Genomic DNA, 13,750 nt, shown 5'->3' on the forward strand with positions numbered 1-13,750 from the left:
ATAAGTTACAATTATATTCAAAACCTAGGCCTATAGTTAGTTTCTTATTGGTAGTATAACAAATCACCACAAACTTAATGGCTTCAAACAGTAGATATTTATTCACTTATAATTCTCAAGGCCAGAAGTTCAAAATGAGTCTTACAAGGCTAAAAATCTAGGCATTGGCAGAGCTGGTTTCTTTTAAAGGCTCCAGGGGACAATCTGTTTCTTGCTCTTCCAGATTCTGGTGGCTGCTTTTGCTCCTTGGCTAGTGTTAATAATTTGATTTTAAACAATACTCTCTTTCGTTCTCTGCCTGGTCTTGGTTTCCTCCAGATCCCATTTTCCTGCTTGCAGGTGTTTTTCTTTCATGTTGGAGGATCTCCTCCAAATGTATTACTTCCATGCATATTTCTTTAGAGAGCTGTGGGAGGGTGGGCCCCACAAAAATGTTTTGTGGTCATTGGCTATATAATATGTAAGATGAAGTTCCTAAAAAAGCTGATTGGAAGCTCTGTGTATGTTTATGGAACTTGTTGATAGATGAGTTTCACTTTGCGATGATCAAGTGAGATCAAGAGTCAGACACTTAACTGACTGAGCCACCCAGGCACCCCAGGGACGTCTTCTTCTAATTTCCACAATGTACCCATTGACTTTATATATGGGGAATGGATTATAATCATTTCTTTCTACCAATAAAGTAAGTGACAGTGCTTAGGACAATCATTGAAGAATGTCAGTAATGTTAGACTGAGGCCAGTAAACATGCAGGACTTCTGGTGGGTATGTGCTCTCTTGAGAGATGGGAAGTTAGAAGAATCTCAGTCAAGGGTTTAGACCAAGCAGTCTAGCACTTGTTAGAGAAGAAAAAGAGCAGACATGTCCATAAGCAAAGAAATTGACTTTAGAGGGATTTGGAAGATCCTGGGTCAGTCTAACGGTTACAGATGTAAAAAGTTTCTAGAAAAAAAAATTAAGCTGAAGGAAATGAAAGGAGATTAGAATCCAGCTCCTGTAATTCTTATAGTTGAAGCATCTGAAAGGAAGCAGTTTGGGGTGAGAAGTGGGAGAAGAATGAATGTGTCCCTGAGAAAGAGGACTTAGTTCACAGAAAATCTGACTGGAGTGAAATCCTGGTGAAGTCTTGGTTGGACTTTAAGATGAACATGAGAGCTCAGGAAGCAAGGACAGCCCTGATTAAATGCCTTGTTTTTGGAGTGCTCCCTAGTGTTGAGAACACACAGCTTTATGGTGAATCTACATCCTTCTTTGTTGCCACTGAGCATTGCCTCCAGGATGGTGGAAAAAACACCCATAATCAAACACATCATCTTTCTTCTAAGCCTCCTCCACCAGCTCTGTGCTCTCCTGCACCTTATATCCTCAGGGAAGAGAGAACAGATGCACCAAGGGTCATAGAGGAAGGGGATGGTTTCAGAGAGAGATCAGTCCTAAACCCCCCCTTTGGCGAGATCCTGGTCTTCATGGTCCATGACTGGCTTGATGGCTATTACCAGTTGCATAAATGATTTATGTGCATGTCCCGTCCTACTAGTTGGTAAATACTGCAGGAGCAGATGCTACCCTTTTAAATAGTGCTATTCTCATGGTGCCATACATGCAGTAAGCAGGCGCTCCATATATGCTCACTCATGGAGACGATAGCACAGACCAAAGAGCAGGCTCATGAACAGAGACTCAGACATGCGCTGGCTGGCTCAGTAAGCAAAATGAACAGTAGCCTAGTAATGATATCATTGGCTGCCAAGTCTAACTGACTGCTAGGACTGACTGTCTTAATTGCTTATATTGCTTAATACAATATTATAGTTGTATAAAATATAACTGTGATTAGTGTACAACTTAGAATTTCTGCATCTATTAATTGAATTTGAAGGGAAGAACTCACATAGGGAATGGTTGTGGAGAAGGCAAGTAAAAAGGTGTGTGAAACCCCACCCCTGAGCCCCCCACCAACTTCTCATTTCCTGAACTGATGCACAGGAAGGTCACCCTTGTGGTCATTTTCCAGTTGTGCAAACTTCTGTGACCTCTTCGAAATTGGGTCTGATCCACCTCAGGGTAATTACAGAGTATCTTAATTAAACCAGTAAAGAGCCGAGAAGTTGCTTCTGAAAGTTGCTGGCTGCTTGTGCTCTCAGAGGTCTGTGGAAGGGCAAGGTAATGATCTCCATGTGGAAGATTCTGGATGGAGGTGTCCTTGACCATGGATGCCTGGCAAGCCACCCCCAGAGGTTTTGCTATTGCTAACGGACTTTTCCTACTTCTCCTGGGGCTTCCAACCTCTTGGTTTGGGATTTGCTTGTCCTCTTCCTCAGGGCCTTAGTTCAACTATCACCTCCTCAGAAAGCCTCTCCTGGGTCTCCATTTTCTTTCCCATGGATTATCTCTCCTCTTCTAGGCTGCAAGCTTTGTCTTTTGCTATCGCTCTACTCAGATTCTGGCACCAGCTTCATCCATCTCGGTTGAGTGAATAAGTGAGACTAACCAAAGCAGGCCTAGATTGTTCTAGATGGGAAGAAGTGTGCACTTTTCCTTGCATCTCACCTGGAGGAAGCTGCCATCAGAAGTACCTGTGGCACCTTGTAATGGCGTCAGATCCGGAACCACATACTGCTTGAGGAAGGAGTGACATTGGGATCCTTCTAGAGAGGAAGATTCTGTGTTTCTATTTTCCTCCCATTCCTCCTCTCCTCACTCCACATCTGTGGTCCAGCTGTGATGAGTGTTCCTTTTGGAGGAAAGTGTGTAGCTCAGTGCTCTGGGGTTAGAAGTTGACCCATGGTGTCAAATAATGAGAGCTCATGTTTATGGTGTATTTGCTGTGTGCCAGGCACCATGCTTACATGTGCAACATGCACGATCTTATTTAATTCCCACATGAGGGTAGAGTACCTCCATTATTCCTGTTTCATGAGTAAGAAAACGGAAGCTCAGAAGGCAAGTTCATTGATTCACAAACGCGATTCATGAACTAGGACTTGGGCCCACGTCTGTCCAGTGCCAGCGCTTCCACTGGTAAAGTCATGCTCTACTTTTTCCATGGTCCTGTTCTCCCTCCCATTTCTGCATCACAGAATGGCTGGCTGGAGTCATGACATCTCAGAGGAAGGAAAGAGCATGGGGGTCATCTCTCCCATCCAACTCTCGTTGGCACAGAGGAGAAATGACATTTCCAGCCCCCGATCTTTTGTAGCGTGAACACCGCACTGAGCAGCTCACTCCTCACAGGGCTGTGGGACTCGTATCTGCAGCTTCCCCAGGCAAAAAGGGGCATGAAAGCCAGCCACAAAGCATTTTTGGCAAATGCACACACTCCTTGGTCCATCGGATAAAAGAACCTGTAGTCTGGAGTAACCTAATTAAGTATAGTGTGCAGCCTGAGAAAGATCCTGGAGGGACCTACCCTGACAAGTATTTCCTTCTGACATACCATTAATGCAAAACACCTAAGATGCTAGTGGCCCCAGAGCCCCCGGGGTCCCTGGGCTTGGTGTTAAATGCAGCCCTCCAAAGCAGCCCAAGACTACAAGACAGTGTAGGATAAAAACAGCAGGACCCAGTTCCAAGATTTGCTGTACAGAACAAATTCTGGGCTGAAATCACAAGACATCCCCCTCCCCCCCACTGCTCAAGTTCATCTACTCCTCCAGTTCCTTAAGCTTGAAAAGATTTGAGGGCAAGGGGAATACCATCGAAGTAAGTAGGTTTCACATCCTGGTGATGTTTTTGTAGCTGCCACATGTGGCCCCGTGTTAAGTAGCTGAACATTTCTGCTTGCTGGCAGCCAAAGTCAGCCCTCACCTCCCATGGAGCTCCTCCTGACTTCAAAAAGCATTCCATGGGGTTGCAGAGAAGAGGAAACGGAGGACAGGGTTACCACTTATGCTGCCTGAATTCATTTTCTATCCTTGTGCTCGCTGCTCCTTAGAGCCATGCAGGAGACAGAAGGGCAGAGGAACTTGAGGGTTTTTCTTTCGATAACATGCTAGAAGCCCTGATATGTGAGTGAGAGATTGGATTCTCTTAGAAGCAACATTTTTAAAAGCATCACCCAATGCAATTTCAATAGGGAAGGTCCATGTACCAGAAGCACAAGGTATGCTGAATCAGTTAAAAGAAATCCTTGTTACACATAAAAGCTTATCTCTTTTCCTCTCTCAGGAAAAGAACAGCCACTTGGAGTGTTTGCCACAGTATGACAATTCCACCAGTGGCACGCAAAGCCGGCCTGACAAGGCACTGCTTATGGAAAGGCATAAAATGTGCCATTTACAAACCCTCACTGTGCATAGCTGGAAAGCATGAATGAGACTAGAATAAATATAAATTAGCCAGACACCCCCTGATCTCAGAAGTCTTAATGCTGGCTGGCCTGTCAAATTTTTAATTTTTGTTTTACCTTTTGCCTGTGAGTTTCTCAGAGCTCAAAGGGATCGTTCCAGTCTTCTCCATAGTTTTTCATATTCAACATAAACCAACACAATCCATATTTTGTTCCATTTTCTATTTTGCATGAAAATTTAAAGTAATATAGGAATGAATGGATTTTCTTTTTTAAATCTGCAAACTTTGGGCAGAACTTTTAGCACAGTACAATAGGTTACTGCATGAGCCAACTTAACCCCAACGAATTGGATCTTAGCATACTCTGTTAGATTGAGTGAACAGTGGTTGACTGATTTTTACTTTAGAATGTAGTCAGGCAACAGCCGTTTGTGTACTTCACGGTGCATAAGGAACCGTGTTAGATGCTGTGGGCATCACGTATGTAGGAGGAAATGAGCCTCTCTTCTGTTTTCCTACTGCAGTGATATATATTGAGTCTTGGATCAGACTGGATTATGATTCTCCTGGGGAGTAGAAGAGTGGGACCCTCTGAGCAGCCCCTGCTCCTCGAACTGTCACACAGTGGTCTGAGCCTGACTTGAGTCGGTCCCTTTGCCCCTCCCCCTTCTGACTATGCCAGGGTGGGGGTGGGGGACTGTGACTGATGTTTCTCTGCATGAAGCCAACTGGCCCATTTGGGGCTTAAACTCAGGTTCTTAGACTTCTTAGCACCTTTCTTTAGACAACTTGGCACTTTGGATGTAAATGCTAATTGTTAATCATTAGCAATGGCTTTCTCTAATGGAGTTACCTAGGGAAGGGGCTCACCCTTAGAGCATGAGCTTGATCTTTGGTATAGAAGCAAGCAGAGTTGGAGTGTTATAGGGCCGATAGGTCCCCTCTTGCATTCCAGGGTACAGCTCAGTGGACAATGCACCCCTTGACCTAGCATACTCCCAGATAGTATACACTTATCAGTGGCTAAATAGTACTTAGAGATTGCAAAGCCATGGATGCAAACGTGTGAGGTACAACCCAATTTTTTGGTGGTGACCCAAAGGCTGCCATGGTAACTTTTGAGGAAAAACTTGTCTTCTCTGTAAATGTGTGATTCTATGGGTTAGTCAACTCGAATTAGAGCAACCTGAGAAGGGATTCAGCTGATAGACTTTGTTAGCTCAAGACAGAATGTTTTCCTTATGTTCTTGAATAACAAAGCTTGAATGTCACAAGACATGTATGTTTAAAGAAAAACATTTACTTTTTAGTGAGTTCAGAGTTGCTGAGTTATGATACTAAAATACATGCCGTATGCACAGGAAGCTGAATCTTTGAGAGACCTTAAACCTATAAGAGGAGAGTCAGAAGGGCCCATTAACCAATTTCCAGATCTAATTAGTAACCTCACAGCACACTTACCCCGACCCTTCTCCCCACATATTCAAACAGTGTCCTTCATTCACTCTGGCACTCCTCTCTGAGCGCAAATGTGTCATCAGAATCTTTTTTCTTCTCCTCCTCCTTCTTCTTCTTTATTTATTTGAAGGGAGGGAGGAGAGGCAGAGGGAGAGAGAGAGATTCCTGAAGCAGACTCCCCACTGAGCACAGGGCCAGACTCAGGTCTTGATCTCAAGATCCCATGATCATGACCTGAGCTGAAATCAAGAGTTGGCAGCTTAACCAAATGAGCCACCCAGGCACCCCACATCAGAACCTTTCTTAACACAAGAGCTCAAAACAGGTGATTGGAACTGGCCCTCAAGAATGACATTTATAGGCCAGCTCTGATCAAGGTAGCTTCAATCAAGGAGATTTCAGTGTGCCACTTGTTTTGATCCACACTGGTTTGTGTTTGGATATTCACACCTGCTTTGCCTCATGACTTTTGTGTATTTACCATCCATGGTGTCGATTTCCACCCTACACTTACTACACAGGCTCTGATAACTACCTAGAAGGAAAGGAGCTTTTCCAAGTCCTGTGCAATTTCACATCACAATATGATGCAAGGTAATAGTCACTGACTTTTAGCCATGTTAGCTAGACCTTCTGAGTTTGAAAAGTGAACCATGTTCAATCTTTTAATTAAAGTTTCATGAAGTCTATTGATTGGGAAAGAAGCGTTTTTGAAATTAGGTTTGAATACCTCAGGGTACATGTTCTTCAAACCCAAATAAAGGCTCTATGTGTATGTATTTGTGCGTAGTCACAATTGAACGAATAGTAAAACCCTTTTGAGCACTTATTATTTGCCAGGTACTACGCTAATCATTTTACACGTATTTGGATTCGCTTTCTAGGGCTGCCATAATAAAATGCCACCAACTGGGTAGCTTCCACAGTGGAAATGTATTTGCTCATACTTATGGAAGCTAGAAGTCTAAGATCAAGGTGTCGGCTGGTTTGATGTCTGCTAGGGCCTTTCTTCTTGGCTTATAGATGGCCATCTTATCCTCATGTCCTCATGTGGTCTTTCTTCTGTGCGTGTACATCCTTGGTGTCTCTGTGTGCCCAGATCTCCATCCTTGTTAGGACACCAGTCATAACTGGATTAAGGCCCACCCTAACAGCCTCCTTTTTTCTTAATCAACCCTTAAAAGCCCCCGTCTCTAAATATAGTTACATTCTGAGGTCTTGGGGGTTTATTGTTCATTGTTAGCTTCAATCTAACAGTGTTGAAGCCTCAAAATGTTTGTACTAAGGGTGCTAATGCTAACAAACATCATCTCCATTTTAGAGATAAAGAAATGGAGGTTCATAGAAGCTGAGTCATTTGCCTGATGACTTTCATGTAGCAAGACTGGCATAATATTTGCGTATTCTGTATTTCTAATTTTTTTTTAGATTTTATTTATTTATTATTTATTTATGAGAGACACACAGAGAGAGGCAGAGACATAGGCAGAGGGATGCACAGGCTCCCTGTGGGGAGCCTGATGCAGGACTCGATTCCAGAACCCTGGGATCATGACCAGAGTCAAAGGCAGATGCTCAACCACTGAGCCACCCAGGTGCCCCTCCATATTTCTTACTCTGGTGTATGCCATAAGGGCTATAATTTTGTTGATATAATAAATTTTATGTTTTTGTTAATTTTTAATTTTTAAAAAGATTTATTTTTATTTCTTTGAGAGTACTCACACAAGCAAAGGAAGGGGCAGAGAGAGAGGAAACAGAGAATCTTAAGCAGGCTCCATGCCCAGAGCCTGACATGGGGCTTGATCTCACAATGCTGAAATCATGACCTGAGCCAAAACCAAGAGTCAGACACTTTACCCATTGTGCCACCCAGACGCCCTAATGGAGTGAATCTTAAAAGGCCTATTGAGACTTCTAGATTTCTTCCAAAGGAGGTGTATGTAGCAAGGTTATTAATGGAGCTTCTTCCCTTTACCATTTGTGTGACCTCTGGCAGGTCACTTCACCTCTCTGGCCCTTGATTTTCTTGTCTACAAAAGGAAGGGTAAATAATAGTACCTGCCTTAGAGGGCTGCCACGAGGAGGATGTCCTTATAACAATGTCAGTACATAGCAGGCATTAAATATGTTGGTAGCTATTATTTATGTGTTGTTATTCTGAGAAAGATGTATTTTCACAATGGGACAAAGTGGTTATTATCACTCCATTCTAACGTTTGAAAGTGTTATTACATCCCAATTATTTGGAGTCACATAGTATCACAGTTTTAAATATTATCATTTTTTAGTATGTCATGTCATTTACATTGGCAGCATGTCAGAGACTGGTGTAAGATGTCAAAAGTGATTTAGTTCATTGGCTGTGTGTCATAAATGTGACACAGCACTGAGAATCAGACGGACAGTACCTGCTTGTAACACGTGCTGGGCGTACCAGTGGGTTTTCCTTGGAAGTAGGTGACATGCCAGGCTGGTGTAGCAGCTGAATGCTTTTTCTGGGGAATCCTGAAAGACCATAAGATATGATAATTATTCCCTAAAAAAAAAAAAAAAAAAAAAAAAACAGTTTTTAAATGGCCTGACACAAAATGGCTCTGCAGTCACTCTGTTACGCTGAGGTCTAAACAGTAGAATGTTGTAGAATGAGGCCCACTGGAGCCCATGCTGAGTGGTACAAGGTGGCTTATCTTTTTAAACAAAGCCTTTTGTGCTCTTGGTCTTCCATGTTTAAGAACAAACTGAAATCAAATCGATGAACTAAGGAATACAAGAAATGCTTTATCTATCCTTAGGTTAGGCTATGCAAGAATCTGTATATTTGGTTATTATTTTATGAATATTGCTTTTTTATTTAGATAAAATACTTGAAATAAATGACCCAACTTACCAGTGTGATTGAGTGGTGGAGTGAGTGAGCCCTGTATTTACAGGCTTCGTGCTTACAATGACATGGAGAGTACAGTCAGGAAACTAGAAAACAGAATGCAATAGCATATTACCTGGTTCTAAGGTTGCAAGTAATGTTCCCAATTTTTTATCTTTCCTTCTTTCACCCAGCAGTTAAATATTAATCACATCATATTTAAAAATATATTGTCTATTCCTGAAATTATATGTACCTTGGATATATTTAACCAAACTAAAGTCAACCTAATCAAGCAGTAGTTACACATATGGCAGCAAAACAAATTAGAGGGATATCCTATTAAAAGAGAAAGATAGACACCATCACTGTGAAGTATTGTTGCAATTTGCTATTGTTGTTCGCTGCTGGTACAAGTCCAGGAAAGTACTGTGATGTGTTTCTGTCCAGGTGTCTCACTGGAATGTGACCACATGGGAGTGTTGACCAGGCCTTTCTGGGCAGGTTCCCACTGCCCCATGATGCTGCCTGTCAAATCCCAGGACCTGGTTTCTTCCTTTGGTAGATAGTCACACTGACAGGCACACTAGCTCACACCATCACAGTGCTTCACTCCCTGAAGACGTGGTGACCCCACAACGTAACAAGCCTAATGGTTGAACAGATAGGGAGTTATTGGCTTTAATTGCACAATTCTATGTGTTGAGCAAGTCGTATTTTTTAAAGACTGTACTCCTCAACTCCCTTGCAATTAGTCTGGGACTACATGACTAGTTACAGCCACTGGTAAATGGAGATGGCATGTGTCCCTTCCAGAGAAAGCATAGGTGACTACAAGCATAAGCATGGGCACTCAGCACTCTGTCTTCCCATCATGGCAACCTGTGTTGAGCTGGCAATGTCAATTCAATAATAGAAGCTGGATTGTGGAGTCTTACGTGGAGGACCACCACCCTAGTGAACTCACCGAACTCACAGAGGACTTAATGTGAGTTCAATAGACCTGTATTGTATATAACCACTGGACTTTTTGATGCATAGCCCAGCCTATCCTGACTAGTGCACTGAGTCTCAGAGGAAATAACTTACCTGGTCATGATTTCATGGATGCTGATCTAGAACTCCTGCTTAGGTCTAAAAGCACTCTTTATCCATTCTAATATTATCTCTTGGTTAGAACAGGGAAATGTGACATTGCATGCCCCTAGAGTATGCTGGTATAGGACATTATACTCTGATTCTGTCTTCTTCCTTCTCACCAGTCTGTGAGTGATGATCAGAGGAAACCCAATTGGTAGCCGGGTTGATGGATGTCTGAATAGTATTCATTCTACTAACCCCAGATGGTTTAATTTAAATTGCCCATCTCTATTCATCAGCTGGATTCATCTTATGACCAGAGGGCTTGAGTGGGTTAAAGGACGGAGTCAGAGCCTTGGATTAGAGAAATCACATGTAAGGTCCATGTGGGTCTGGGCTTATAAAATTTTAATTCCTCTAGAGCTTCTAAATGATTCCGAAGGGCATCACACTAGTTCTATGATGGGATTGGAAAGATGGCTGTGTTGCCCAGGATGGAGTAAACCAGATTTGTAGATAGTTATTCACAAAGAGCTGATGATTTATACTGGACCTTCATTCATGTGTTCATTTACTGGGCATTTTTAATGTCTCCAAGTATTAAAAAAAGAAAGATCAATAAAACCAGTGCCCTTGCCCAGCAGGAGCCAACCATCTTGATGTGGATTCTGACAAGCGAACAATTATAACACAGCGTGATAGATATTACACTCTATAGAGACAAGCATGGAGTGCCATGTAATTGCCAAAGCAGGCCCCCTGATTCAGCTGGACTGGCCTGGAAGAGGCAGGAAGGTCTTCCCACAGGAGCAGCCCAGCAAGGCCTTGAAGGCCAAATGGTCCAGCCAAAGAGCTATGTATAAAATTATAAAGCCGGTGGCATTCCGACCTCAAGATTCTCTAGGGTGGCTGATCCTTAACTTCCTGGTCTTGAGCCCACGCAGTCCATGAATAGGTCTCAGGTGTCTTATAAAACCCCAAAATGAACCCAGAATTTTGTGTGCAGCTAAATTTTTCTGACTATGCTTTCCCCAAATTCCTGAAGTTTTCTTTACCCTCCAAAATTGCTCACCATTGCCCAGAGGACACAGCAGTTCTTTGGGAAATCTAGCTGCTTTGTGGTTGAGAAATCTGCTTGCCTGTGGAAATCCAGTGGTGAAGATAAGCTTATGGAGAATAATGTCACTCCAAAGAATTTTCCACAACATTCTTACATCTGGGACCTAATAAAACAAAATGGCTTGTAATGTCAATGCCAAGGTTTTGCTTTCTCTCTCTCTCTCTCTCTCACAGACACACGCACACACAAACACACACACACACACCTCTTTTAGAAAATTCAAAAGATAAACATATAATTATATGAAAAGGTTTTCTCCCATTCCTCAACCTTATCACAAAGTTAAACAATCTTAGCTGCTGCTTATATTTCCGGGGGGAAAAAAGTCAATCATAGACCAATATATACATATTTTTGTTTAACCTAAAAACATCAAATTGTACATACTGCTCCATCTCCTGCTTTTCTGTTCTTTGTCTCTCCATGACTGGTACATCTCAGAAATCATTCTGTAGCAGCATGTGCTGGTCTGGATGATTCTCTGGATGGCTGCGACGGTCTTCTCGCAACCCTTCTTGTTGGGTTGCACTGTCCCAGCTGCCCAGCCCTCTGGCGTGATGCTCCTTGAGGTTGCTTCCAGACATCCAATAATGCCAATACTGTCGCACTGTGTATTATCCTCATCCATCTAGTTTAAGGCACTTTTGCCAATATTTTCCTAGATTAAATTCCTCGCAGGAGAGTTGTTGCTTTAGAATGTAAGTGCCTTCACAATATTGGTAAATATTACCAAACTGCCCCTCAAAACAGCTGAAGTGACATTATCACCCCTGCTGGACGAGTACACCTGTGTCTGCACACTACTGATATTACCGAACATTTTAAATTTTGCCAACTAGATTGGTAAGAACCATTCTTTCACACTCGCTTTGATTTGTATGCCTTTAATTATGAAGAAGATTGAGCACCATTTTATACATTTATTCAGTTTGTATTTTTTACAACTCCGCGTGAATTGCCTATGCATATCCTTCGTCCACTTTCCCACTGGGTGTGTATTTTTCAAACTGAATTATTAAAACCCTTTGTCAATTAAGGAAACGAGCCAACAGCTTCACATGTCCCTAATAGCTTCCCCAACTTATCTTTTGTCTTCTGCCTTTATTTAGAGTACCTGGGGCCATGTTAAGTTTTTAAATTTATATGTATTTAAATTTATCAACACCCAAAAAAGCTGTTGAGAGTTGAACCAGGTCTCACGGTCCCTTCAAGTCTAAAGAAAACCGTAATTAGCTAGTTATACTAAGGACCACACAGCCTAAAGGAATGCGTGCCCAGAGGTGGGTCTTTGCTGACTTTGGCAGGTGTAGGGCAGCTCTGTTGTATAGGACTAACAATTGATACGTCTCTCCTGTAAAAAAACGTTACTCTGAATTCCAGCCGCTAAACAGTTGCTACTGCAGTCAAGATATGATTTTTAAAAATGACTTTATTGTTGCCAGAGAAGTCATATAGTTCACTGCAGTGATTGGATTTTTAAATCCAGTCTGTTAAATCATGCCTATCACTCAAAAATGTGCTGGGTGAGTCCTTGAATGTCTGGGGCGGAAGGAAAGTGATTCGCAGAGGGTTGCACCTCCCTAGAAGGCTTGGTGAACTCAAGGATACTCTGAGACTTCATGGGGGAGTGGGGAGAAGAAAATAAGAAATTGGAAAGAAGATATTAAGTTACTTTCAGGTCGCTTTAAATAATTTATAATCTAGTTTTCAACTTTTGGTGAAACATGGATCTTTATCCTTATAAGTTTTTATAGCTATAGAACTTACACTATTAAGGAAAACTCAGTCATCTAAATTATAGAGCTTCTCAACACCTTGATATGCAGATGAATCACCTGAGGATCTTGTTAGAATGCAAGTTCTGATTAGGGTGGTCTCCAGAGAGAGCACGCGCAGGGGGCAGAGGGAGAGGAAGAGTGCGGGACTCAATCCCAGTACCCCAGGATCATGACCTGAGCCGAAGGCAGACGCTTAACTGACTGAGCCACCCAGGGGCCCCTCAAAGACATACCAAAAAAAATTAAATAAACAGAATCTGAATTTTCCTCCTATGTTTGCTGGCTTCTGCTTCCTTCCTTCTTTCTTTCTCTGGGCACGTGATCAGATAGTATTTATGTACATGCAAACACATGCTTCATATATGTATTCGTGTTTCTGTTTTCTAAAACATTAATTGAGCAATAGGCCATTGTTACAGAAACCAGAATGTACTTCATGACAAACCATTGGGTACAAGGCAAAACACTGACAAATTGATACTTTCTTGCTTGGTCACGCCTGATTTAAGGGAATGAACCCCAAATAGGCAATGTGAATTGGAAACCGACTTCAACCACATTTAAATCATTCTCCTTGAAAATATTAGCAGTTGAGTGTGCAAACCAATATTTATTTTCTAATCAAAGGTCTGCGGCGGATGGTTTATAAATGAGAGAAATGAGGGAAGAATGCTTCGAGATGTTTCTCGTAATAGGAACGGAAAGGGGATATTTTATTTCTTTAAATGGCAGACACGGGGCCTCAACTAAAAAAAAAAAAAAGAAAAAAAATTTCATCCCGCTCCGGTTTCTGTATGAGAAACTGACCATCATTTGAAAGGCCAGGGCCCGTGCTTCTGTGGCACCGGTTATAATAAATATTATTCAGTGGGAAAAAAAGTTGAAGATCCAGCCACATTAAGGGAGAATCTATTAACAGAATAATTGTATGGCAAGGACCCCTGAAGAAAAGCTTCCAAAATTCCATTATCTTAACTGTCACTCGCCACTTTGAGTTGTCTTGGTGCTGTGTGTTTTCATGAATTACCCGAGCTGTTTGTTTTTGCTTTATCCGTCATCACCCTGTCAGCCGGGCCATTCATAACAACTTTTGGCAGCTCATCAGGGGAGTTCAGAGCTTGAATAGGCCCCTATCCACTCTCACACCTCATTGTG

General features: G+C 42.2%; 1 protein-coding gene and 1 long non-coding RNA gene across 12 annotated transcripts in view; one reads left to right on the forward strand and one right to left on the reverse strand.

Moving 5' to 3' along the window:
- LOC112659995 (uncharacterized) overlaps positions 1–13,750 on the forward strand; it is a 60,658-nt gene that overhangs the window by 36,615 nt on the left and 10,293 nt on the right. The gene's annotated exons all lie outside the window — the stretch shown is intronic.
- Positions 1–13,750, reverse strand: part of LOC118354038 (uncharacterized) — a 53,551-nt gene that overhangs the window by 28,667 nt on the left and 11,134 nt on the right. For 2 of the 4 annotated variants that reach the window (XR_004813941.2, XR_004813942.2), the window contains exons 3-5: positions 10,770–10,920; positions 8,642–8,724; positions 8,163–8,259 (exon numbers count right to left, since the gene is read on the reverse strand). This is a non-coding gene — a long non-coding RNA (uncharacterized LOC118354038). Of the gene's footprint in view, positions 1–7,765; positions 7,785–7,878; positions 8,260–8,641; positions 8,725–10,769; positions 10,921–13,750 lie in introns of those variants that run through there. The other 2 variants (XR_004813943.2, XR_004813940.2) reach the window with 2 other exon arrangements.

Source organism: Canis lupus, chromosome 2 (genome assembly GCF_003254725.2).
Source record: "Canis lupus dingo isolate Sandy chromosome 2, ASM325472v2, whole genome shotgun sequence".
NCBI lineage: Eukaryota > Metazoa > Chordata > Mammalia > Carnivora > Canidae > Canis > Canis lupus.